This window comes from Cryptomeria japonica, chromosome 7 (assembly GCF_030272615.1).
Source record: "Cryptomeria japonica chromosome 7, Sugi_1.0, whole genome shotgun sequence".
Taxonomy (NCBI): domain Eukaryota; kingdom Viridiplantae; phylum Streptophyta; class Pinopsida; order Cupressales; family Cupressaceae; genus Cryptomeria; species Cryptomeria japonica.
In genome coordinates this window covers 69,746,559-69,771,891 of record NC_081411.1, presented here as the reverse complement: position 1 = coordinate 69,771,891, position 25,333 = coordinate 69,746,559, and positions in this window count along the sequence as shown.

The window sequence follows — 25,333 nt, the reverse complement described above, 5'->3', positions numbered from 1 at the left end:
CTATATTCATTGTATTGGTTAATCCAGTTGATCATTTTACATATTGATGAGCATACAGTTTGTTCTTGTCATTCTATTGTCTCTTTTATGCTTTTCATTATGCCCTTGATCTTGGCAAAATCCTACAATATCTAACATGGGTGCACAAATCTCACTGAAACCTCTAATAAACTTCTTGTAAAACTGGGCTAGACCATGAAAACTCCTAACTTCACTGGCTGATTGTGGGGTTGGACAACTTGTTATGGCTGCAACTTTAGATTGATCCATCTTAAGATCTCCACTGGACACAACAAAACCAAGATAGACTAGCTCTTGCTGCATAAAATCACATTTTTCAAGATTTATGGTTAACTACTCATCAGATAATCTTTGCAAAATAATAGCTAAGTGTTTCAAATGCTGCTCTTTAGTCTTACTAAAAATAAGAATATCATCTAAGTAGACTACCACAAACTTATTGAGAAAATCCTGCAATACTTCATTCATTAACCTCATAAAGGTACTGGGAGCATTAGAGAGTCCAAAAGGCATAACCAACCATTCATAAAGACCCTCATTTGTTTTGAAAGCAGTTTTCCACTCATCACCCTCTTTTATTATGATCTGATGGTAACCACTCTTTAGGTCTATTTTTGTGAAATACCTTGCACCCCCTAAACAATCCATCAAATCTTCTATCCTGGGAATAGGGAATCTGTACCTTATTATGATTTTGTTGATGGCTCTAGAGTCTCTACATAGTCTCCATGTGCCCCCTTTCTTAGGTGCTAACATAGTGGGTACGACACAAGGACTTATACTCTTTCTTATTAATCCTTGATCCAATAACTCTTGAATCTCTCTAGCTACCTCTTTGTTATGTTCTGGAGTCATTTTGTATGCTACTTTGTTTGGCAAAGAAGCTCTTGGTATAAAGTCAATTTGATGACTAATGGCTCGAGGAGGGGGTAATGTTGCTGGTTGTCCATCACTGATGATGCCCTTAAAGTTATCAAGAATTTGCTGCACTTCTTGTGGGATCTCTACTTGTTTTTCTTTCTTCTCCTCCTTAGGGTTCACTACAAGTGCATAACCAATCCCATCTCCCTCTTTCATGGTTTGGATGAACTCTTTTTCATTGACTAATAACACTTTAGGTGCCCGTGGTTTGTTGTTCTCTGTCTCCTCACTAAGGGACTGAATTTTGTAGACAATGCCATTCTTTTGAAAGGAATATGTGTTTTTTTTACCATTATGGTGTGCCTTTCTGTCAAATTGCCAAGGTCTACCCAATAGTAGATGGCAAGAATCCATAGGAAGGATGTCACAGAGTATCCTATCCTTATATTCACCTATGTTGAAGTCTACCCATGCTTGTTCATTAACTAGGACATGTTGTCCCTTGTTTAACCAAGTTACCTTGTAGGGTTCACTGTGCTTCATTCTAGGTAGGTTCAATTTGCTAACTCCCTCCTCTGAGATAATGTTATCTGTGGAACCTGAATCTATAACCACCTTACATACCTTGCCCAAGATTTTGCACTTTATCCTGAACAATGCTCTTCTTTGAGACACTTCGCACTTATGAGGTTCTTGCATCAATACTCTCCTCATCATTAGACTCTCACCATCTTCGGGTGCTAGGTTCATTTCTGGAGTTCTTGTACTACTTCCTTCCTCCTGAACATAGTTCACTCTTTTTTCACCTCCATGGGAAGAACTAGGCTTTTCTGGACACCTATAACTAGGATGACCCAATTTCTGACAGTTGTAGCATTTCCTTGTGGAGAAGTAAGACCCTCTACCTGGGCCACAAGACCTACCCCTTCCTGGGTTGCTTGATCCCCTTCCCCTATTATTAGGTTTGCTCTGAGAATCCCCACTTTGCTCTATAAGCTTATATTCCCCCTAGGACCTTTGGTCTATGTGTCTTCCCCAAAAACTACCTTGATGGCCTCGACCATCTCTGCCTCTTCCTCTACCTCTGTTATGCTGCTCTTGCTTCTTCCTACTCCTTTCCTCTACCTTGAGTGCAAGTTGATAGCACTTATGGACTGTTGTAGGGCACAACAAGCTTAACTCTTCCTGTATGTTCCATCTCAAGCCATTGAGATATCTAGCAACCTTAACATTTTCATCCTCTTGGATCTTTGACCTAAGGCATAGCTTTTGAAACTCCTCAGTGTAGGTGCTAACATCTAACTCTTTTTGCCTAAGGTTTTCCTTTTTCCTATGAAGCTATATTTCATAGTCCTCTAGAATGTAAGTCTCTCTGATTTTGGACAACATTCCCTTCCAAGTTGCTATGGGCTTTTTGCCCTCTTTCTCATGTTCATCCTGAATGAACTTCCACCATGTTAAGGTAGCTCCTCTCAACCTGGACTTAGCCACCTTCACTTTCTAGGCCTCTGTCACACCATCACACTCAAAATGGTTCTCAAGACCCTCAATCCACTCCATGACCACTTTTGGGTCCATTTTACCACTGAATAGTGGGAATCCTTCTAGTGTTCTCCCACTCATAGCCTTCAAGGCTTTCAAAAAGGGTCCATTCTCTATCACAGGGTCTGGTATAGGGGTTTCATCCTCTATAGCTAATAGCTTACCCTTGTCTTTTGTTCCATCTATCTTATTGTTGACTTCATCTGCCTTCACTTCTACTTCTCCCAATTTCTGCTCTAGGAGGTCTAGCTTCACTCTGAGTAACCTATTTTCTTCTTCCTAGTCTTCCACTTTCTTTGCTAGCTCTGCATTTGTCACCATGGTTGCCAAATTGCTACTTCTTCCCAAGTGTAATTAAGCTCTGATACCACTATGATAGGGAGGATAGTGCTAGCTGGTTGTTAAGTGGCTAGAATGTTTGCTAAGTGATAGATCCTTACTGTTTTCAAGGTCTAGTCCCCAAGGACAGAGTGCAAATAGCTCAAAGGCAATCTAACAACTCACCTTGCTCCACCTCCCTATGTCAAACTCTCCTTGGCTACTCAAAGGCTCTGACTCCCTAGTTGTTGTCATCCTTTCAAGTGCTCCAAAACTGACTTATGAAGCCAAAAACACCAAATAGGTTTAATTCATGTTAGGTTAACCTGTTTCAACTTGATTTGTTGGATTTCATGCTTTGCAACCTTCACTGGCATACCCGATTTGACAAAAACTTGGTTTTAGGCCTAAAACGGGCTACTAGGCATTAGCCCTCCATTTGGGGTTTTGTGCTCACCCTACTCAAGCGATGGACTTCTAGACTAAAAGATTCACATATGTGGATACCCTTTTGGGAATACTTGCATATTTTCAAAGTCCTAAGGTCTCTCAGGCCTTCTCCATGACTGTCGCAAAAATGGGTGAAAAAGGAGAGTTTGGTAGGGTTTTGATGGTGAAAACAAAGATTCAAACTAGAGACCTCCAATATGGAACAAGAAACCTTAGTGCCATCATACTACTGACTAATTAGGCCACAATAAATAAGATTTACACTTCAAAGTTTGGAGAACAAGATTTTACAAAAAGTTGCTTATGAGAAGAATGCAACAATTTACAACTTTTCCATTATTGCCTCTTTCAAACACATCATTTGCAAAAAAAGACCAATTACATTCAACATGTAAACATGTCTACCATTTAGAGACAAAGGAGAGTCATGTTAGCCCTACACACAAGCATTAGGCAATTACAAATAATGGATCATTCCCTATCAAGCTAACTATCACTGCACTTTTGCCTTTCACTATTTTTTTTCACTGTGACCTGCACTTTACCACTGTCAAACACCTTTGCAAAGGACTGTTTGGTGCTTTTCTATCACTGCTCTATCTTTAGAGTTTTCTGTCCTTCATACCTATTAAGTGGAAGAGGAAAAATGCACTATCAACATCATTTAGAATGCTAAAATCAGTCATAAATGGCTGTGGCAGCCTATTGGGCGTTTCACTTTGCCTAAAGGGATCATTGCTTGATCTTGGAAACAAAAACCCATGGGTAGGGCCAAACACCTTTCCTTTCTCTTTCTTGCAAACAAACAAAGAAGATGCAAGGTTTTACATACACCAATAAATGGTGGAAAGCAAACAAATGAAGCGAAAACTAATACCAAAATAGTGACTCACTGTTTTTGTTTACATTTAGCACAAGCTAAAAGTGTAACCTCCCTTCTCTTGGCTTAGGAAGCCTTTTAGCCTTTAATTACAATCTTGGAAAACACGACAAGTCTATCCACCTGAAGAATGCATTTTCTATGGAAGAGCAAAGCATCAAACCTTATAAGAGCCTAGCCAAATGGCACACTTGCCTAGGGCTCCATGGCCACATAACTCCTTGCACGTACATTCTTGAAGACAAAACATGTATTTAAATAATTTACAAGTTGACCAACTAGTTCTTGGGAAGCCATGAACATTTTAGGACTTCAAGAAGCCAAGTTGGTCAAGCATCCTTGCCAATTCCTAGACAAGGCAGTGAAACTGTCAAATCAAACTAATTTTACTACAAACTCAAAACTTGATGAAATTAGATGCCACCAAAGGGAAAAGCTTAAGAAAACATATTAGAATCTAAAAATGCAAGAACAGTACAGCCAAGTACTGCAGGTGTACGAACTGTTGTTCACATGAGGTTAAAAACTAGAGAAAAACCAAGTAAAACTAGTGCAAACTTGTAAAATGATTCATAAATCCATGAAACCAACCCTTACAATGGTTCAAGTAGGAGATTAATTACCTTTCCCAATTGGTTATCCTCCTGTATGGATAGGTACATGTCCAAGAGCACCTAAAATTGACATTTTGATGCCTAAATGACAACTTTTGGTGCCTAGAAAATGCAAGATTGACCTCCAAGACTAACAATCACCTAAAAACACTTCTCACATCTAAAACCCAATAATAAAACATTAAAAACTCATTTTTCCATCATTTTGCCAAGCAACACCAAACTGACAACTTTGAGCAAAAAGATGAAAACAAGAAACCAAAACCACAAAATGAGTTCAAAACTCATCCAAACAACCTAGAACAACCTCAAAAACATCCTAGACAACTTTCCAACTTAAAACTAACAAAAACCCAAATTGCTATCAAAGCTGAGATGAAAATGAGGCCTAGGTGCTCCTGCACCATGGCCCAACTGGCCAGAACCCACTGTCGGTGGGAACTCGGACCACCGACAATAGTAGGGGCCACTATAGTGCTAGTCACACAGTACTATGTAGTCAGTACTAGCCGACATAGTACTGTGTACAACCTCCTACAAGGGTTGGGAGGTACGGGATCTGTGGACCGCGCCCCCCAATTTATTATATTTTTTCTTTTCGCCTTTTCATAATATTTTTTTATTTTTCAATAAATGTTTTCAAAAGGCATTTTCCGTATTTTTATCTCAAAGTAATAATTTTTTTTATTGTTTACGACACCACTACAGCCGTACCGTCTAAAAAGTTTTAAACTCATTCCTCCGCCACCAAAATTAGGCAAGTTATATATCAAAATTCATCTCCTGGCCTCCCTGATCATAGCTATGGGGTCTATTTTGTCCTATAGGGTCAAATCTGAAACTCCACCCCCAAAACACCCAAAATACAAATCAATGGAAACCTATTTTGAAATAAATTTTTATAACACCAGATATGCAACAAGTGGCCACAAATCTGCAACCCACAGCCACCAAAAAACCCTCATATCTTGTCTTATCTTTTCATTGTTTCATTCATTCATAGATTAAACATCTAGGGTTATAACACCATTAAACGATATAGCTTAGATACAACTTGAAAGGAAACTTGTAGTCATCTTAATGACAATTTCCACATAACCCAATTAAGATTTCAACAAAATAAACTCATAGAATCCACATGCAAATAATAGACAACATACCCATGAAAATGTGACACAAGATATACCCTAGGAAAAACCTCATGATGGAAAAACCCAGCCTCTAAAAGCATCATCCAGCATGTATTATCAACAATGCATCCATTACAATAAACTATGGAAAGCTTCTGAAATCTAGCCATAAGAAGTCATCAACAAGAACTCCATGTGAACAAGCATGAATCCACACATCACATGCCATGCTTCCTTCCTTCACAAATGCTAACTTGGCTAACTAACTAACCCAAACAACTACCCTTGTGGTTTCTTTTATAAACACAAGCTCCCACAAAACCACCAAGTGGTATTACATCAAAACCATGTGCCCAAAACCATGTGACAATAAAATATAATATTTTTCCTATCTATCCTTGACCCTTATTTAATATTGGGTACTTCATCACAATTACATTCCCCAATAATAAATAAATATGATATAATAATACTAATGTGTCAATACATCTCATCAAGTGGTTACAAGAATATTCCAAGGGAGTCTCTACATGTTGCACATCCATCTAGGTTCTTTTAGGTGCAACAATACAATATGATATTACAATATAATTTTGTGTCCATATCACACAATAATAAAATAATACAACAATGAAACATTATTATGCAAGGTGTACAACACCATTTTCCCAACATGAAGGAAGAGTCAAAATGATCAATTTCTCTTGATTGCTTGAATGCTTAGATGCTTGATTGAATTTTATGATCCCCCAATGAGAGGGGAAAACCCTCTAATATACATTCTAGCAAGATTTAATTGATTTATTTTCTAACTTGGGCCAACATAGGGGGGATTTTCCTACTCCAATTTGAGATGAGCCAAATGGAGGGACCCTAAGATAGGTCCCAAATAGGGGATGTCTAGGAATCATGCTCTATTTTGGGGTGGGATCAAGGTTCAAGTAGAATTCTATATTGAATTTCAATGTATTTTTTATGTGCATGAGCATATTCAAGTCTCTGATCAGGTCGACGGATGCAAACACTAAGGCGAAGACCCAAATACAGTCAAAAATTGCAAGGGGTGCAATTTTAGGATTTTACACTTTTCTTTAAATTACAAAGTTATTTTTAGTTAATGTCTTTAGAAGAATAAATTTTGAAATATGAAAAGTGTTTGCTAGAGATTGTCCTAACTTTCTACCATAAAATAATCTTTTTTCCATATAGAATTTGTTGTTCTCTGATATAGTGGCTTCAAATATCCTTCAATTCCTAGTGAAAATTTATCAGATTTCATTAAATAAATTATATTGGAAGTGTATTAGAGCTACCTTCAATCCCAAGGAGAAATATGACACTAGATCATGCGATTGAGAACCTACAACACATATTCAATGCTATCAACAAACTAAGACAAGAAAACACAACAAAAAAAGGCTATACAAGCCTTCTCCACTTTAAGCTCCGCCAAGCTTAGGGGGGTATTCCTATTTTATACCTATATGCTTGATATACCTATAAAACTATTATCACATAGAGGATTACAAACAATAGATGATTGTTAGTCATGTAGGGACTCTATAATTAATCTCATATTCAACCCTAATCCCATAATTTTTAAGTTTTATTGAGACAAATAGAAAAATCATTACCCCAAATATACCAGGGGATACTAGGTATACATGCTTCAAATCACCCTTTGCAACACTTAATTACCATAGGGATGTTACTCTTTAAATAAATATGGCAAGAAATAAAAGACAAGAGAGAGTAGAAATTTAATTATTTTGGTACCTTTCTGAAACACATTCCAAGCAATTTAAATAGACTAGTGCATATTCTAGGGAACAGAGTCAATTCCAAGATCATGAATGTAAGCCCCAACTATAAATTAACACATATTAGTGAGTTTGTGAGTATTAATTCCTAACATTAATACATCCCATTTCATGAATCACACAAATTATTCTTATTAATCCATTACATATCCCCATATTTCACTATAACTTACAAACAAAATTTAATTCCTTTCTTGAAAAAAATCCACATGCACAGTCACACATTAATAGGACATTACAAAGAAAAATCAAAATATCTTTTATATTTGTGATTCATATGAGCCGTGAGAAGACAAATGGAGACAATCTATACAATATCTTAATGTTCTATCCATTACTAATTGAAGATTATAGATTAGAACTTGAAACGTTCCTTCATTGTGAAGTTACCTAGCTCTATAAAAACATGGATTTGTTTCTACCCACCTAGAAAAGAAAAAATTTAGAACCCCTATCCACAACCTTGGTATTCCTTTTATAGTACTGTAGCATCATAAAATTGTGACACTTGAAATTTTTTACCATGTTTGGGTATTTGCATTGGTGGATGAATCCCTAAGCCTAATTCAAGACCCGAGATATGCTCAAAAAATCCGAAAGTTGCATTTTCCATCACCTTGTACTAGCTTTTTGTCACTACCTGTCCTAAATTGGGGTAGGAAAGGGGTGTGCCACCCCTATCCCCAATAGTATAGGGGTGTGGTGCCCCTGTCCTCCTATCCCTGCCCTATTTGGGCCTCACTTGATCAAATTTTAAATTGGCTTGTCAATTGTGAGTGGGAAAAAGTTTTCCTATGTCAACCTAAGATGAAAAATTATCTAAATACCCCTAATTGGAAAGTATATAAAAAGAATTTTTTACTCCTATTTGATTAAGCAAAATTAAGTGAAGTTCAATAAGAAAAGTGACGACAAGAGATAACAAGTTGATCATAAAGCATATTCAAGCATTCAAGCATCCATTGAGCATTTCATGTCTCCTTTCAAGGCTAGGTGTTGTGTTCAAGTCAAGGATTCAACCATTGAAGAAGAGATCTCTATCAACACTCAAGAGAAACTTTTTCACTTATCCTTTCAAGCAATTTCATCAACATTTTAATTGCATCCTCTCTTGAGGTTGATTTTACTTCAGACATTTCCGTTCACTTACTCGCAACATTTATCAATCACTTGGTTAATTCGAAAACTTTGTTTGACCCGAAGGAAAAGCCCCAATCCAAACAACATTTTCCTCTCTTTTCTGTGTCTCAATTTGCTTAATTCAACTTGTCTATTTTAAAAGAGGGTTAATTTACTTTCCTAATACACTCTAAATACCCTACAATTAACTTAGTATTCAATCTCTTTCCATTGGGATTGGATCTAGTGATTTCAACCCCTTTTTTAAATGTGATATGCGTGAGAAGTTGAAGGGAATCCTTTGTGAAACTTTTATCCCTCTTTCGAGGGGATTAAACATTTCTACTTGATCCCCCCTCATCACTTTTCACCACATCACATATTGGTGAACCCAATGTGCTTACATTCTTGACATTAGAAAATATTGCATATTTTTCATTTACAAATTTAATTTTATTGCAATTTACAAAAATTAGTGGTTAATTCACTCAAAACCCTAGTTGCTAAAATTGAAATTGAACTTGTGTTTTGCAAAAATTGTTATTTATTATCTTAGATCTGAAGATTATATTTCTTGTCAAATTCAATTCTTTCATTCAATTTGCAAATCAAATTTACAAAATTAAGTGGTTAAATGTCAAAACCCTAATTTTCAAAAATCAACTTGAATTTGTGCAAACATTGCATTCACATTTAATTTTCAGATTTGTGACTATATTCAGACTTGTCTTCTTACCTAAAATTCAAATTTTCAATTTCCCATCGTTTTCAAAAAACCAAAATTTTAAAATTCAGTGGGTAGGTCCTAAAACCCTAATTTTCAAATTTACTTGGATTTTGTGCAAATTTTAATCAATTTCAACCAATTTTAGTTTTCTAAGTATTGTTCAAGGTGGCCTTATCCATTAGGTTTGACCTTTTTCAAATTTGCAATTCAATATCTTATCTTTTTGAAAACCCTAATAGGATCCTATTTTGACATTCAAACCTTAATTTTGCCTATCTACGGATGGTAAAGTCAATAAATTTTTTGGGGTTAGCTCTCAAATCATCATAGATTTGATCCCTGAAAATTTCCAAATAAGTTGGGTGGAGGGGGTACACTTTCAAGCTAGTCCCTATCTTTTTTTCTAAAATTTCAAGAGATTATTATAAGTGTATTTAATTGCTTAAATCCAAAAAATTGGCTGAGTTGGTCAAATTTGGATCCCCCTAAAATAAAAACACTTCCCAATTTCAAGATTACAACTTTCAAGAAAACATTCCAAATTAAGTGGTTAATTATAATTTGCCCTAATTTTAAGATATTAATTTTGTCAATTTTAATCAAGTGGTATCCCATTGCCTCTAATTTTAAATATCTTTTTATTAATCATAAATTTTCTTGAAATTGTGTCATTATTCTTTCCACAAAGTATTAGCTTGATGATGATGTTATTAATTTAATAGGTTGATTTAGGACTTGTATTGTATTGTCATTGATGGCAATCATGTTTTGTTAGTCATCTATGTCATTTAGTACAACTGATAAAGGAAGCAATTAAATAATGAACCCATAAACAGTTAAAAAGATATGTTCAAGTGGCCGGTATGGAAGATCAGTGAATCATTAAGTGTTGTGGTTTGGAATGAATGTTCGTGACATTGGCAGGAGTCTATGACCTGAACCGCATCTACAAATTTGATGGAATGAGCGAGTTATGATGTTTGGAGTAGTTAGTCACGAAGAACACATAACCGATAGAGAAAAGCTACTTAGATGGGTAAACCGGTAACCCTTTTGTGTCGTGTTATGTTTTGCTGACATAAGGAAAGCACGATGAGCAATATTGACTAGATTCAATGAACCTAGGAAATTGTTCCAAGGGTTCTTAGCCAACTTAACATAGTTGTTTATAAAAAGGTCTATATTGTGTGATGATATATTAGATATGAGATCCGAAGTATGAATTTGATTGTGCAATAAAAGGTGAAGCTCTATTTTGATGTTTAGTTGGTGTTAGAAGCATAACTAAAGTGGATATAATCAAGCACATAGGTGTTATATGTAGATCAGTCAAACTTATTATTCTGTAATAGTTGCAGCAAGATAAAATCCTCTCACAAGGTCACTCCTAACCAGGTGCAGTAGGATCCTCACAAGTCTGAAGGTTAAATCCCTTAATGGGGTCACACATTAACTTGTGTTGTTTAGATCCCATAGTTGGGTATCTCCTAAAAAGGTTGGTCCTAAGAGGCCTTATTGTAATATCTCTTAACTGGGATAAGACACTCTTAACTAAGTGTGCTCCTAACAGAGCAATTGTAAGACCTTAACTAGTCAGATCCCTATTCTACAAATAGTTTATCTTGTGGGTACCAATTACCAGCATGGTTTTTCCCATCTGGGTTTCCATCTAAAAACACTATTTTATGTGGTACTTGTGTTATTTGGTGTTAGCTTATGTGTTTATTTTCCTTTCATGCTTGTTAAATTTCAAGTTGATTAAAGTGATGATAAGATTTATACTATTTTTGTTTGCACTGATTCATCCCCCCTCTTAGTACCTTATAAGTTTATCAATTGGTATAAGATCCTAATTCCCTTAAGGCTTAACCACTTGGGAAGGATCCCTAAGGATAAAAATAGTTCATATTAGGAAGCAAACATTGATGCATTGGCTACCATGGTAGAAAAGCTAAATGATGAGAAGTCAAATCTGAGGAGAGAGCATGAAGCCCTCACCATTAGAATGAGTCAAGAGTTGGAAGCCAGGAAGGCTGTGGAAGACAAGATCAGAGAGAAAGAGAATTAGATCTCTGAACTGAATCAAGATGTTGGAACCCTGACTATATATCTTCAAGAGAAAAAAGAAGAAAAAGAAGAAGTAAAGACTGATCTAGACATGGCTCTACCTCTTAGAGAAGGTCTTATGAAAAACAATGAAGATCTTACTAAGGAGTTGGCTTATGCTAATGAGATCCTAACTAAATACAAAAAGAGCTCTATTATGCTTGATGAGCAGATCCAATCACAAAGGCAAAATGGAGATACACATGGCTTGGGAGACACTATCTTTGGGAAAAGAGAGCCTTTGGGTTCTAAGGATACTATGCATGAAGACAAAGTTGCACCTAAGAACAAGAAAACCACTAGTAAGAAGCTCTACAAACCAATATGCTTTAATTGTCATAAGCCAAGTCATACTACTAATGTTTTCAAAAGAAGCTCTAGTGCTTTTGATGGTTATAGACCTAATTCTTATGAGGGTTATAAGCCTATAACATTCAATAGTTATTACAACACTTGCAACAAGTATGAGCATAAAGTTGTTGAGTGTAGGAGTGGAGAAAACTTTAAAATATCTTTCATGAATCAGAGATCCAGTGGTGAACGGCAGAGATATTTTAATAATCGAAGAAACCCTACTTGGTAGAGACCTTATATGAAACAGTCTAGTCCTTATGAGATGGAGTATAGAAAGAATACGACTTGTTCAATTTATCACAACTTTGGACATGTTGCTTTGAATTTCTAAAGAAGAATTGTTTGAGGCAATGTTGGACCATGGACAACATCTAGAATGGCTTGTTATCATTGTAATAAAATGGGACACATTGCTAGGTTTTGTAGAGAAAGAATGAATCAATCGATAAATGAGTTTGTTGACTGGAAAGGGAAGAAGAAAGTTGATGTCGAAGAGGCCAGAGAAGAAATGAACAAGATCTAGAGAAAGAAGAGTGATGATAAAACTGAAGACTAATCACCAGAAGATTCCCATTCTTCACCTAATATGGAGAATACATCACCAGTAAACTAAGTTGTTGTAAACATTAGGAGGGATGTATTGTCAAATCTATTTGTGGACCCGTTGAATGATTGTGCGGCAAGATAAATCTACATGTTGTGATGCTTTATGATATTTTAAAGTGATTTTGTGATCAAACTGGTAGTGATTTTTAGGGTTGAATGAAGTTTAGGGTTTGTTCAATCACGTATAGCATTTAATGATGTTGGTAAAAGGTAAATAAAAAGATGTTTATTAGTTTCATTTGTTACCTTGCATTTTTGAGAGCATTTGGAGAGAAGATGAAGTAGAGAAGAGCTTTTGATTGCTACATTAGTGAAGATTAACAATGGATTCAGAAGATTTATGGATTTGTGAATCGGTCAAGTGCATTCAAATCAAAAAAGTGTGTAGAAACCCTAGCTGTGAAGGAGGAAAAGGCATTTATCTGGAATTTGTATCTTTTTTTGATATTGATACACCAAAATTTGTTGATTAATCTAAAAGGCCTCGACCAGAATTCAAGAGGCATCCACTCAAATCAACTAAAACCGATCCTACTAGAGCCCTATCTAGTGTTCTGTATGGTGTCTTGCATGTTGAAGATGTTAGATCCTATATTAATTACAAAATAGGATATTTGGGAACATTTTATATCTATAATTAGTATCAGTGTTTTTGATAAGAAAGGAGTTATTAAATATCAATTTCGAAGAATTACCAACAAGGATTTTCACCATGCATCGAACTTTCTTTATGAATTTAAAGAAGACCATATTAGGTATGTGTTGAGCATAATACATGATCTATTTATGTGGCTTGATCAACCACACAAGATTACAAAGGAAGCTATTCATGATGTCACTATATTGTGGGCACTCAGTGACGTTCCTATGCTGAGATCAATCCCGAAGGATGAATTAACAAAGTCTAAATGGGATGGTCGAGCAATGACTATAAATGAGATTGAAGACCCTGAGGTGAAATTGTCATCTATAGTCATCAGATATAGGGTTTATTAATCAAGTAGAACAAACAGTATTCTCGGAGATACAATTCATACTGCCTACCGGATGAATAAAGAAAATGTAGACTATGATCTTGCAGAAGACCTGAGAACCCAATTAATACATAATCTAGAATCTATCAAGAAGGATAACAGGCAAAAATTTAAATTTGGATAGTTTATCATTGGTTTGTTTTTCTACTTTTAGAACTCCTTTCCTGGTATCGGTGATATTCAATGGTTAGAAGGTACATCGACAATGTTACAAATCAAGAACAACATCAAGATGATCGGTAATGAATTCAATTAGGTCATGTACGGATATTTCAAATATTTTCATATGTAAATGAACAACAGAGAGAGGATACCAAATCAAGTTGTTAAAATGTATTAATATTCTGTCTATTTCATGGTTTATACTAACACTCGTTAGATGGAGGCAGTAGAACCTAGGACATCATGGGTGATGTCAATGGGTTATGAGGTAGAACCTATTATCTTTTGATTTCTTATGCTAATCATCTTGTATCTACACCGGTAGATCCAAATACAAAAAGGTTTGGAACATATAAGGAGAAATATATTGAGGTGCATTTTGCACTTGCCAGACTGGTCATTGCAAAGAAAGTCAGCAAAAAAGTGGAACAATTTGCAGTTGAACAAGGTTTTACTAAAGAGGCAATTGCAAAGGCTAGAGCTAATTTTGAAGCAAGGAAAGTTGATTCCTCTAGTTCCCCAACTGGTAGACAAACAAGGAGTATAGTGTTGAAGGAGAAGCCCCCTCGTACTCCTAAGATCGTGATTAGAAGAAAATATAAGGAAGCTAAGCCTGAAGCACCCAAGGTGAAAGAGGTTTACAGGAAAAGAAAGAAACAAAAACAACAAAGGACACTTGAAACTATTGAGGAAGAAGATATTGAATTTGGAGGTGGACAAAAGGAAATGAGAGCTGGTGGGAAGAAATCCAAAGTGGATGGTTCTCCTACTATGAAAACTGTGAAACCATCAGTAAGTAAACTCACTTTACTTGAAAGGATTTTGGATAAAATCAGAAAGTATAGTACTTTGACTAATGTAAAGAGACTTTATAACAATTTTAGTGAAGATGAGAAAATGAAAATTGAAGATACTGTAGTTTGGTATATGAACAAGTATTGTAAAGCATTGATTGAGTTGCAAGGTTTGACACGTGATTCTTTGTATGATAATTGGAGGCGAGATGGAAAACTTCTATAAAGGAGGACAAAAAATTGATTGAATTTATATTGATGTATCTACAACTGGAAACCTCTAGGGAAGATATTCAAGAAAATATTTCTAAGAAAAAGCCATTATTCTTGAAAAAGAAAAGGTTGACAAGATTATTAGTTGGTGAATTTCTGTCGGTACATGTTGAGACTGTGCAAATTTTGAAGAAGTTTTTGTGCCTTATTCCCAAAGAAGAAGAGCATTCGAATAGATTAAAGGGAGAAGATCTCCCTAATTATTTAGATATTGATGATATTATACCAGATGACATTGTCTTTGCTGACACATTAATTCATATAAGCACTAAGAAAGATCCAATCATTATCCCTAATTATGAGAGTCTTACCGGAAGTGAATCTAACTACTATAGGTAAAGAAGATACAGAGAAGGCACAATAAAAAGATGAAGAAATGATAGAGCAATAGATGAATGAGAAAATGAAAAATATACAACCCACTATGCAAGTGGACAAGACAAAAGCACAAGAGCCACCTGTAATCACACAAATAGATGATATGCAAACTATTGCACCACCGATGAAGGACAAGGAAAAGGAATAGAAGAAAGGTGAAGAGAAAACAAAGAACGATGTAGAAAAGAAGGAGGAAGAGAAGAAAAAGGAAGAGAAAGTATAGAAAGTGACCTCCAGCTCACTTACATCAAAAAAGATTTTTGATGATGAAGAAGATGACACTATGAGAATTCAAGTATCGATCAGTATAGAAATGTTGAGCCCAATTGAGCTAATGCAGATTGCATATGCCATGCAATTTAAGGCACAAAAGAAAATAATGAAGAGTCAGAGAAAAAAAGCACAAATGATTATGGATGTTGTTGATATTTTATCTAGTATATTATCGAAGACTAATATAGACACTCTTCCTAATCCTATTGACAAAATAGAGCAAATGGTCACAACAACAGGAGATCAAATCAAAAGCTTGGAGGAAGATGCAATTAAGAATGTGGAAAAGGAGTATGAGAGGAGAAAAATTGAACAGTTAATGAAAGGCACTGATAAAGATAGAGTAGGTCTTACTGTCAACATGGAGGTCATTAAAGAAGCATTGCAAACTGGAGGTAAAGTACTTTCTACTATTGCCATTTTTTTTTGTTTTGTGATGATCTTGAGAAGAAGAAGTAGGAAGCTTAGCAAGAGCATTAATTTTTGACTAAATCATTCAATCCCTTGAATGATTCTGCAATCAATTTTGGAAAATCGGTAATTGTATTACAATAGAAGGCTCAAGGCTGATGAGGCTGAATAGGTGAAAAGGACAACTTCATTGCAAGAGTTACAGACTTTATTAGTCCCTAAGATTGAGATTTTGTAGAGAGGCTACAAGGAGAGTGAAGAAATTTTGGCTACACCTGATATGAGCACACTTGATGCCATTAATGAGCTTTCATCTCAAATCTAGATAGATATTGAGATAATAGGAACACTTTTGGAGACTTGGTACAATGATTTGACACTTTTGAAGTCTAGTTTTGTAGATGTATTTCATAAGATGACATTGTAAAAAAATTTGAACTCCTAAATATTTTGGTAATGCAAATTTTGATATTTATTGCATTTATCCTTTCATGTATTTATTTACCTTTCCCATTGATGTCAAAGGGGGTGTAGTAGTATGACTCAAAATTTGGTAACAAGGAAAGTAGTATATATGTTGTAAAATTTTGTAATAGCATGTAATTGCTAAGGGGGCGTGTTAGCATAATTTTTGTAATTTGACACTTAGACAAAAATTTTCCTAAGTGTTGCCATCAATGCCAAAGGGGGAGATTGTTGGCTTGATGATGATGTTACTGATGTAATAGGTTGATTGATGACTTATATTATTTTTTCATTGATGGCAACCATGGTTTGTTATTCATCTAAGTTGTTCATTCCAATCGGTAAAGCCTAACCGATAGATGAAGTAGTTAAACAGTGAACCGGTAAACAATGAAAGAGCTATGTTCAAGTGACTACTATGGAAGATCAATGAAGATTTAAGTGTTTCCATTTGGAATAAATGTTCATGACATTGGCAGGAGTCTATGACCAGAACCACATCAATAGATTTGATAGAATGAGCAATTTATGTTATTTTGAGTAGTCAGTCATGAAGAACACAAAAACAATAGATAAAAGTTACTTAGATTGGTAAACCAGTAATATTTTTGTGTTGTGTTATTTTTTGCCAGCATAAGGAAAGAATGATGAGAAAGATTGACTAGATTCAATGCAAATAGGAAATTGTTCCAAGGGTTCTTAGCCAACTTAGCATATTTGTTTATAAAAAGAAATATATTGTCTGATGATGTACTAGATATGAGATACAAAGTACAAATTTGATTGTGTGGTAAAAGGTGGAGCTCTGTATTGATGTTTAGTCCATGTTAGAAGCAAAACTGAAGTGGGTCTAATCAGGCATATAGGTACTATATGCAGATCAGTTAAACTTCTTGTTCCCTAATAGTTGCACCAAGATAAAATCCTCTCACAAGGTCACTCCTAACTAGGTGCCGTAGGATCATCATAGGTCTGAAGGTTAAATCCCTTAAGAAGGTAACACATTAACTTGTGTTGTTTAAATCCCATAGCTAGGAAGCTCCTAACAGGGCTAGTCCTAACAAGCCTTATTGTAATAGCTCTTAACTGGGTCTTCTCTTAATAGAGCAGTTGTAAGACCTCAACCGGTCAGATCCCTATTTGGGTTTTCATGTGAAAAAAATTGTGTTATGTGGTACTTGTGTTATTGGGTGTTAGCTTACGTTTTTTATTTTCCTTGCATGCTTATTAAGTTTCATGTTGATTAAAGTGTTGATCAGATTTATATTGTTTTTCCTTGGCTTGATTCACCTCCCCCCCCTCCCCCCTCTCAGTGCCTTATAAATTTATCACAAATTTCAAATTATCTAATCATCATTTTCTTGGATATTTGCATTATTCAATTTTGAAAACTTTGTTCCCAAAATTCCAAATTAAAATTTCAAATTTTCCCTCTAGTGCATGAGATTTACAACTATTAGTCCTACCTATACTATCCCCATTAGATGAAGCATTAGAATTAAGGCTTCCAAAGGGTTAATTCTTGAAGAGATGGAGCATAATTTGGATGACTTCTACAATAAGGATATTGCTAATTCTTCCCATCTTAATAACAACCTCATCTACCCAATTGATGATTCCCATGATGAAGAAGAAGTTGTGACAATAGTTTCCATAGATCAATTATCTAAATTCGACAATCAATTTGACAACTTCCAACAATGGATATCCCAAGAATATCCTAACAGTGAAGCTCTTCCATTAATTGAAGGTCTAAAATGCATGATTCAAAGTGATAAGAATGGAATTGATGTATTATGTGGTATTTCTCACATTGTTTATTCTAATGTCATTCCTTCAATGAGTATTCCTATAGTCTCTCAACCAATCAATCTAACATAAGGAGTCAATTCATCCAATCATTCTACTCCTCCTTTTAGTGTCCCATTTCCTCCTCAATAATAGGCCATGCCTAATTACCATAGTGTTCCACCACCTTATTCTCAATCAATGCCTTCTTTCACTAACATCACACCACCTTCTCAATCAAACATGTCTAACATAATTTCCTCAACCGAAGAAACCATTAATAACCTTTCTCAAGTTGTCTTCATTACAACAAAAAATGGCTTGTATGAGTCAATCCAAGTTTAGTGTACCCACTTTTGATGTTGTGAGCCCACTTTCTCTTAATATTGTTAGAATCGTCCCTCCTACATATGTTGAAGTCCCTCAATTGGAACTATATTGGAAAGTTGATCCTTTAACACATGTCAAAACATTCCAAACTTTATGTACTTACTTTGCTTATGCTCAAAGATTTCTTGCGAAATTGTTTACTAGAACATTAAGAGAAGGCTTTACAATGGTATTTCTCATTGCCTTCTTATTCTATTACTTCTTTTAACCATTTAGAAAATTCTTTTATTCAACAATTTCCAAATAACATAGGCCCTAAACTCACTTTGAATGATTTAATGCATTGTAAACAAGGTGTTAAAGAAAAAGTGACTAATTTCATTGATAGATATAAGCATTTGTGTTCTCAAATTTATTTTCCAATGCCTCATAATGATATTCAAAGAATTTTTATTTCTAATTTGTGAAAAGACATTAGGGAAAAACTTCTCCTTTCTGAGTTTACTTCCTTTTCATAGTTGTACACATCACTTCACAATTATTAACTGACTATGAGTCAACTAGAGAAATGTACTCCTATGGCTCAGAGTTATAAGGGTGAGAATGCTTAACAACCTTTTGTGAAGTTCAAACTGGACAAAGGCTTCATCAAATTCAATGACACCATCAACAACAACAATGTGAATTCTACAACAATGTGCCTTATATTTCTAAATTTTTTAAAAGAGAAAGACAATTCACTCCTTTGAGTGAATCTTTACATAACATCATGTCTCAGTTGCTACAAATAAATGCTATCAAACTTCCTCCAATAAAACTAGTTGACCCTTCTAAGGTAGCCTCACCTTACTTTGATAATAATTCTATTTATCAATTTCATCATCAACCTTGTCATAATACTAAGAAATATTTTGCATTCAAAAGTAAGATTTAAGACCTGATTGATAATAATACTATATCCATGGCATGTGTGAATGATAAGGGAAAGAAATCAGTGGCTCCTCCTCATCAAAATCTTAAGATTTTCATTGATCCTTTACCCTCTCATACCTCTAATGTGTTTGAGATGGAACATACCTCTTTCTCTCCTTTTGATTTCACTTTCACAGCTCCAACCATGGTTAATATGGTAGAGAAGCAAGAAACACCTAAGAATCCATGTATCACATTTGACCGTAGTGAGACCATTAGAGCACCTAATGCCCCTTTATATATAGCGGTCAAGATTCAAGGCAAACCTTGTTGTGGTGTGCTTATTGATCCCTCTTGCATGGTTAATGTCATGACTAAAGAATATCTGTATACTTTATATTTGCATAAACCAATCTATGATGATACTAATGTTGTCATTAAGTTATTTGATGGATTTTTTTGTTCTACTATTGGTTCTATCACACTTCCTATTAAGGTTCATACTAAATCCACGGATGTTAATTTTTTTATCATTCGCTCATCTGAGCAATTTTTTGTGAAGTTAGATAACCTTTTCTATCTTCCATGAAGGCTATTTCTTCTCCAATACATAATTGGGTGAACTCGCAATAGTGGGTTACACTTTTTTGCCAACTTTGACACTACAATATTCATTTTTAAGAAAAAACTTCATATTCAAACAACTATTAATTCTAAACCATAAGGAATTCATAGATGATGTGAACTAGTGATTTGTGTCATTTTGTATTTATATTGTAAAAATATTTATTGGATAATTTCTGGAATCAATGTGCTTCCATTTTTCTATCTCCCTCGAAAACTAGTTTTTTTTCAAAAACCAACATTTTTAAAGAGTGATATTCACTATGTATAGAATAACTTGTTTTCTATAATAGATATGAACATAATTATTTCAAATTTAGTTTTTTAACATCCATATCTAGTTTTTACAATTTATTTTCTAACATTATCTTCAATATTTTATATTTTATTAAGATTTGAAGTCGAGTTAACTGTAATTTTGACATATGTCCATTTGATATTACATAATTTGTTGTATATGTAACAGAAATCAATTTATTTTTTCTGTTGGAAAGAGGACTTCATTACCTAGTGCGTAAATACTTTTTTAGATTTTTTTGGGTGACGTTTACTATTTTTCCATAAGCATTGAACAAAGAAGTTCATGTTTTGTGAAAACCCTACATTCATAAGAAATAAAATAAAAATATATTAATAAAATTAAATATATTAAAAATTATACTATTCAGAAAGATTATAATAAGGGCTAAATATTTTAAAAAATAAAACCTCTAAAGGAATTCATTTGAACCCCAAAAATCTAATGTAAAATTGGTTTTTTATCAGAATTTGATAGATGTAAAGGAGACTCCATTCCAACTATGATTTAGAAGTAGAGAGGTTCTATCCAAGATATTTTGATCTAAGAGCCTTTGATATAACTCTCTTAAATTAATTACTTCAAATGGGACTTCTTAAAGCTTGAATCATTTTATTTTCTAAAAAATGTATGATTTCAGCAAAAATTAGGATGTACGAAAAAGTATATTTTCTAAAAAATGTATGATTTCAGCAAAAATTAGGATGTACGAAAAAGTGGGGACAAACATTGTGACTTCACCCAACTATTTTGAAATTTCCCCACAATGAATAAATCATAATTTTTCACCATAGCTTATTTCAACCAACCGAAAGAAGTCCAGGAATTCCTATTGATTAATTTTGGCGTCAACAATTTCAGTCTCTTCCAACAAGAAGCGGTGGTCTCTTTCAATCTTATAAAAAATAGAAGAAAGATATGATCTTATCCTTAATCCAACCTAGAACTCCAACACTTAATATTCCCATCATTCTTGAAGATGAATTTCTTCCATTAATGGATAGAACTAATCTTCTTCCTACGAAATATTCCCAACCTATTCCTATCGATGATACTATGCATTCTCCTAAAAATAACAATAATATTCCTCCTAAGGTTACACCTATACCTCCTCCTCATGATGGACCTGGTCTCCTGTTGGCAATATGAAAGAAGTGATTATTTGTTGCATTGATTTTTTGTCATTGATGTCAACACTAGCTGTTATGATTGGTTACCGATAGATAGATTTTGGTTACCGATAGAAGAACTATTGTTACCGACAGTAGGGACTATCAATTGGACACTACCGATATGTTTGGATCAATGGAATATGTTTGGTTTAATATGTTGCATGTTACAAGAGTATGTTTTGGTCAATTGGTATTGACTTGATGATAGGATGCCATCATACATTCTAGTAAGCCTATACCAGTAAGGGTTTGAGGTTTTACCAGCAAAATTTTTACTCAGAATCTTTGACAGGATGTATAAGTGGTGTTGGTGCGGCTTCTAGATGGAATTTGGGATGCAGAAGGTGATCTTTATCGTGGCTCGACTGATTGGAGATATTGATTTGGCGTGGTAGACCCAAATTAGGTTTGGTATCTATCTAGGTTATGGACTGGTATCATGTAACGTGTTCCCTACACGTTACCAAGATGATATATGGATTGCTTAATGTTGTTTTGGTCTAAAGCCAACATAGCATATCATTATAATATGGATGTATGTAATGATCCTTAGGAAGGAGGAATGACTCAAAACTATTCTTGCCTCCATCATAGAGAAAAGAATGATTAGACCACTATGTTGATACCATGGAATGATTACACATGAAATATTACTACCATGAATGATAATGATCCCCCAAAAGGTAATCTACTACTGTTACATTGCGAGGACCAACATAATAGGAACTTAAATGCTATTTAGAAAGGACATGTACAAGGTACCACTCACTATCACTTGTCATTTGAATGATATTAGAATCATTGAATTATATAATTTTACTCTTTAAATATTTGAATTCATTAGTGGAATGGGCATACCATTGACAATACACATAAACAGAAGAATTATTGATATTTTATCTATATTTTCTCTTTCATTTAGATCATAGAGGTAACCAAGATAGTTTGAAGAAGGATAAATAAAATATTCTTTTGTTGTAATAAAATGTCAAAAGAAGATTTAGATGAATTAAACAATGAGGGAGTGGGTGTTTACAAAGGAGGATATTGTAAACCTAAACCTTCTTTAAAAAAGGATGATGTCATTTTCTTGTGAGCCTCAACAAATTGTTGTACACATCCTAAACCATTTCCATTTTTTCCATATTTGGAATGAATTTTAAAAACAACTCCATATAATTTTTATAAATAAAATGTAGCAGTTTTAGTGGGAATTTAAATGTTAGGAGGATAGGTCTCATTCTTGTTTTCAACTAAAGAAATTTAAAAAGCCCCAATCATCATTGAGACATGTGTTGAAGAAAAAAGTTGGAATGGATTCAAAATAATCTTGAACAAAGAAACATAAGGCCACTTCAATGCTTTAATTTTGAATTTAAAGACTTTATTATTGTCCACCAAATAAGGGTGTGTACTTTAAATGACCCTAATGTTTTTGAAAGAAAGCACCATTTAAGGAGACTATATTGTAGAAGGAATAATAGTGTTAAGGAAATATGTAGGGCCTTCCTCTTTTTGGAAACCAATATATGTATTTTTGTCACCTTCTAAAGTGTACACCTTGTTACTTTAAATGAATTTTAGATTGCGATAAAGAGTAGAAGGGACCAATTGCATAGCATGAAACCATGGTTTATCTAGAAGAAGGTTGCATGTGAGACTACCAAACATGACATTCATAGGCATGGATAAAATGACCTAACATATTTTAATATGCCATGTAATTATATCCAACCACTTCTTAGCAACATTGTCAAATACGCAAATAAAAAGACAATTTTTTGAAGAAAGGTCACATCCACTTTGATCTTATATAATAAGTCAATAGTATAAATATTATATTGTTTTGCTTAATGTGTATAATTTAAGACTGATCAGTAATAACAAATAAAATAAAATATTTTTTCAAAAAACAAACCATTTTATTTTTCCATTTTATTAAAAATAAAAATAAAAATTATAAATAGATGCTATGGAAAGGAAATACTGCAGTAACAGCAACAATAAAATCAATAAGAACGGAAAGCTTTACGCCCGTTGAAAAGATATCAAGAAACTACACTTACTAGCTCTAAAACTATAACCAGTCACCACCAAAGTATCAACAAACTACACTTACTAGCTCTAAAGCTATAACCACCATTGTCTGGATTGGACCACAAAGGTAGAGACACCTTGAGAATCAAAAGTAGAATCTGAGAAATCGGGTACTAATCTTGGTGAAGGGTATTCATTGTTCATCCTTGCTGGGTGGTGAGGAGATGGGTATTCATTGTGCACATTTCGAAGAGGAGTTGAAGGGAGGCCATTGTGTTCATTGTGCACACTTGCAAGAGTAGTTGAAGGAAACCCATTGTATTCATTGTGCACATTTGCTTGAGGTGGTAGTGGTCGAAGAGGACTAGGAGTTGTAGAAAACTCATTGATGTGATGCTTGCAAGTACTAAGAATACCATTAGCAAGGTGCACATTTGCTGGTGGAAGAAAATCTATTATTTTGAAATAAAAAATAAAAAATAATTTTTTATTTTTTTTATTGAAATCTTGTACATTCATGAAATGTTTCTATTATTCTATAAACAAATTAAGATTTCATATAACTTGTCTTAAATAAGATAAACTAATAGAGGATCACATTTAATAAACATTCTCATTCAATATATTTCCTTAAGTTGATAAAAGGCAAATAGTATTTTCTATTGCAATTTTTTCAAGATTTCTTCTAATGATACAAGTAATACTTATAATCATTTTTTGAAAGGAAGGTTGTAAATGTTACAACTGATTTTTTAATCATATTTATAATATCATTGTTTGTCTTAAGTATTTAATAATATTCTTATGGTTAGCAATATGATATCTTTTTATGATAAAACTACTAATATGTATCAAAGTACTGCAAATAATCAGATTAAATCAAGAGTCTGAAAATAAAAAATGCAAGAAGCATGAAGTAAATCTCATTTTGCGGCAAAGATAAAAAGGTTTCGAAATGGTACAATTTTTTGAGACCTAAAATGCCTCTCCCAACGTTTAAAAAAATGCAAAACAGCTACTAATTTATTATTTAGTCAAAAGTATAGCAAATAAAAATCTCTTTGATATAGGATTTCTTATTGGAGACATCTTTTTCACATTGAACAAATGATCGGAACGATGATAACTATGAAATAAATTATAGCTACGAATTTATGCTTTGAAGCTAAATGATATGAATGATATGAATTGCAATTGCTATAATTGTTGTCTTTAAATATTCTTAGATTTGTTTTTATTTGAGTTAAAGATTATTTATAAAGCTGATTAGGGTTAATATATGTAATTTAATTATTATTATAATTTAATATTTGTTTCTTGAATAATTATTCGATGAAGGTCATAATTTTTAGCATTGCTTTTTATTAATTTCTTATAATTTTTTAGATTAGAATAATTTGTTTATAAAATTTATATTATATTATATTCATAAGTCAAAATGGGTATTATATTCCATAGGATTTTATTGGTGATTATTGACGGTGTATAAATGAGTCAATATGAAGAGAAAAACAAGTTAGATGTTGAATACTATGATACCAAGAAAAATTGTATTGCTTAATATAAATATCTACGTAGAAAACCAAGAAAGTGCACCAACATAAATAAGCTAAGAGTATTAATGAAATTCTTAAGAATTAAATTCACTTACAAAACTCATGAAGAACTTGAATCCCACTTTTTATAGGCTAAACACGGGGAGACATAAAATATAAAATTTATTAGTCACTTGAAAAGTGGTAGGATCACTAACTTTAGACATTTTTAGCAGGAAGATAAAAAAGAGAAAGGTCAAAACATGCATTTACCAGAGCCTACGCATGCATATCTAAGG